Here is a 4,136-nt window from a genome sequence, read left to right as displayed (position 1 = left end):
TTGAATGAATTAGAATACATCTCTTTTTTAAAGAAATTTTATATGTGCAAATTTATTAAATGTTTGAATTGAAAAATATATTATGATTATTTCATTTATCCACTACTAATATAAAGTTTATTTAAACAAAAACTTAATTTTCTTTTAACTTTTAATATCATATTATTTCTAAAATAAAATATTATAAATTTAAAATAAATACATTATTTTTTCAACTTATGAGAGCATTATAGTAAATATTAAAATGACTATTAATTTATAAGCTAAAAGACAACTAGATTACAAGTGTGAAAAAGATAATTAATAATTAAATTAATATATTTAATACATATAATAAATCTATAGTAAAATTATAATTAAATTTACTAATACTACTTAAAGACAAGTACTAAGCCACTAAATGGCACTTGTTTTAAAAATTCTATTTATCATCACCTCCTTATTCATTGCCACCTATCTTCAAGGTCTTCTCTCCTATGACTACATAGAATAATAATATGAGGAGATATATTTCATTTAAGAATATTGTATTATTTGGCATGATGTAGAACATAAGTATTGATGGTATATAGTAATGTTTTAAGTGATATTCTTATCACCATCTTTTATAGGATGCGGTTATCCTCCCTACAAATTGCACCATTGACTAAATTTCAAAAAAATGAAAACAAAATGATTTTTTTTGAAACTTTCAGCATTTGATCTTCATGATCCGTATATTTTGTGATCGAAAAGAACAATTTTTTTGAGAAAATTTTTCTATGTTTTTGTGACTTTGAAAAAGAATCATGTTTGACTTTTTCCTTTTTGGTCTTTGGAGCATTTTTTCTCGAGATTAGCTAGCACCTCTTTTATATGCAATGCCACCTCATACAATTGACTGATCTAAGGGGATTCCCTTTTGTACAATGTGGGCCCTATTCTCGACCAAAAGGTACAACACTTACTTTTTCTTATGTTATTCTTATTTAATTTGTCTTATGTTATTCTTATTAAACATAAGAATGAGATTGGTAGGTATAAATCATAAATTACTAAACTTTATTTTCATTGAATTGTATTTAAAAATATATATATTAGGGTAAAAGTACAAACACGTGTCACCCTTTTATAAAGGACAAGGCTAACATCAAAAAAAGTGTTAAACTTCAACAATGTAAAAGTCATATTTCTGTTTTGAATTTTAAGTTGGTGTAAACTGATGAAATAAGTATAAAAGGATGAAGTTTATGTATGTTATTTTAAAAAAAAATTTTAAAATAAAAATATTATGTTTGTATAATTTGCAATGATATTTTTCAACAGTGTTAAAAATTGAGCAAATTAGGGGTTATAGTTCCCACCATAGAAATAATTGTAAATAAATGTGTTTTCATCTAAATTTGAAGTATGTTGTTGACTACATATGTATCTAGAACTATAAAAAAAGAAATTTTCAAAAATATTATCTATTTTTTATGTTATAGCTATTTTAAGTTGAACTTTTCATAATTTAACAATTTTTCATTCCCACCATCTTTTCCCTAGTAAATCATTGTTAACCATTACAAACCTTATATATTATCGAAGAGGACTCTCTCCTCTAGAATGGTTCATTATTTCTTTAAAAAAAATCAATATCATCTACTAATTTTTATATTTTTCCGAATGTGCATCATCTTCAATGTTGAAATAACTACTTGCATTATTTTGCAATTATTGTAATCAATATTGTGTCACCTATAAAAAAAAAATCATATTGGCATAATTATGACTACAAGTTCTATCCAATGGTTTTTCTTTTTTTGAAACCTTAATTCTGATGATGACATTGACCTCTGAAGTGTTAAGTTCTTCATAATTGCAAAAAACATGAAAGAAAGTGTTAGATCAGATGACACATAGACAGTTTTGGTTAGATCTAATCTGGTTGGATTGGATTCAGCCATATCAATATGACCAAAAAGCCCTTCGCACACGGTTACATGCACGAGATTAAAATTCTTATCTACTTTAAACAATAAAATTGGTTATCTATTTTAAAGGTAAATATTTATTTTTTAAATTATTATATTTAATTCAATAAAATAACTCTTTTATTTCAAAGGTAAAGTTTTAGTTTTAAATTGTTATATTTAACTCAATAAAATAGGTTTTTTATTTTAAAGATAATGTTTTATTTGTTAAATTATTATATTTGATTCAATAAAATAAGTTTTTTATTTTAAAGCTAAAGTTTTACTTTTTAAATTATTATATTTAATTCCTATTTTCATTTGCAGTATTTAAAAAAAAAATTACATGAAATTTTATTGAAGAAATATTTGGAAATTAGATTGTTAAAGTTATTTTTGTATTGAAATTGATTAATTAAATTTATTGTTTATTTTAAATTTAGTAATTAATTTTATTTTAATCAATTATTAGAATGACTTTAGGTGTTTTACAACATTATGAAAACTATTAAAATTATTAAATAGTTAAATTATTTAATTTATTTAATATGTTCAATAATTTGTTTAATCTAAATTTAGCATTGCTTTAATGCAGCTACTTGTCTTAAGATTTTGTTGTCTTACAGATAGTCAAATATAATAAGCTTCTAAAGTTGAAAGTTTTTCTAAATTGTCTATGATCTACTATTATTTATGTAATTGAATTTGGAAGTCTTTTGTATGCAGGTGATTTCAAGCTCTCTATTTAGGTTTTCGTGCAACGGGGAATAAAGCGAAAAGAGAAAAAATATATTATCGAGTCAGAGATGACTAGAAGAAAGGATGGACAAAATTTAATATAGAGCCACCAATTGAAGATCCATTGATTGAAGTAGAAGAAAATCATGTTGAAGTTCTAGAAAGTAGTAGGACATTTGACAAATATGGTTTATGTTTGGAAAATTTGCTAGAGATGGATGAAGGCTCTCTTTTTAGAGAAATTGAGTCATCTAAACACATGATGTCTAGAAGTATAATTAAGCTACATCTGAAAAATATGTGGGAGGAATTTTTTGAGAATAAATCTTTGACTGGTAAAGCACAATTATTTGTGAGATTATTTAGGAAAAGAGAAATGAGTCATGTTCTAGAGTTGTTAGGTGCATGAACAATAACAAAAGCTCAAAAGATAATGTCAAGGCAATAATAGTTCAAAATTTGATAGATGCATTAAATTCTATTGATAAAAAAAGTTTAGTAGTTGATTTAAGTGTTGCACAGAGAGCATTGATGACTATGATTATGAGAAAGGACTTGTTATAGAAAAAAAAAGTTCAAGCAATTTCTGAAATGCTCAATCTATCTAGAAGAAATGTTCAAAGATACATAAAAAGGAGAAATTTGCTTGATGAGAATATTGAAAAGAACTAGTTAATATTTGTCAACTTCCTTGAAAGGATAGAATTTTTAAAGATGTTAGAAGACATGTTGTTGAATATTGGACTAGCTAGTCACATATTTCTTCTAATACAAGAGACACTATATAGATCAAAGATGAAGAGATAGGTATGAAAATAGCACATCCAAAACACTTTGTAGACACAACACAAAGTGAATTATTTGAATCTTACAAAAAAAGAATTTGTAAATGTGAAAATTTGTGAAAGAGTGTTTGAGAGGTTACACCCATGTTTCATATACATAAATAAGGTATGTGAAACTTGTTGTTGTCAAAATCATGTTGAATTTCATCTTTATTTGCAATCTTTTAGAAAATCTATGGAAATACTTAAGCCAGATATGATAATTCCTAGAAGCACAACACAATTTGTCAAGCCTTTGTTATGTGATAATGCTAAAGAGTTAGATGAATTCAATGTACAATGCATAAAAAATGCATGTACAAATTGTGGAGAGTTACAAAAATTTCCATATGAAATGGAAAATATTGATGTTTCAACACCACTTGTGTGGAACATATTTGAGTACGAGATATATCTAACAAAGAATGAAGAAGAATTTTTAAAATGCTTTGAAGGAGAGAAATTTTCCATATGGTGAATTTATGGATAAATTTAGAACTATGATTTATCCACACATCTAGCATTTTCATGGTGCAAGATGACAACTGAAAAATTTAGAGATTCAAAAAATTGTTTTCCACTAGGATGTATTTTGTAAATTATAGACTTCTCTATGAACTATACTTGTTCCACTCAATTT

Source organism: Cupressus sempervirens, chromosome 7, assembly GCF_028749045.1.
Source record: "Cupressus sempervirens isolate cs-2001-9-10 chromosome 7, ASM2874904v1, whole genome shotgun sequence".
NCBI lineage: Eukaryota > Viridiplantae > Streptophyta > Pinopsida > Cupressales > Cupressaceae > Cupressus > Cupressus sempervirens.
The sequence above is the reverse complement of the archived record's forward strand: the minus strand, read 5'-3'. Positions refer to the sequence as shown.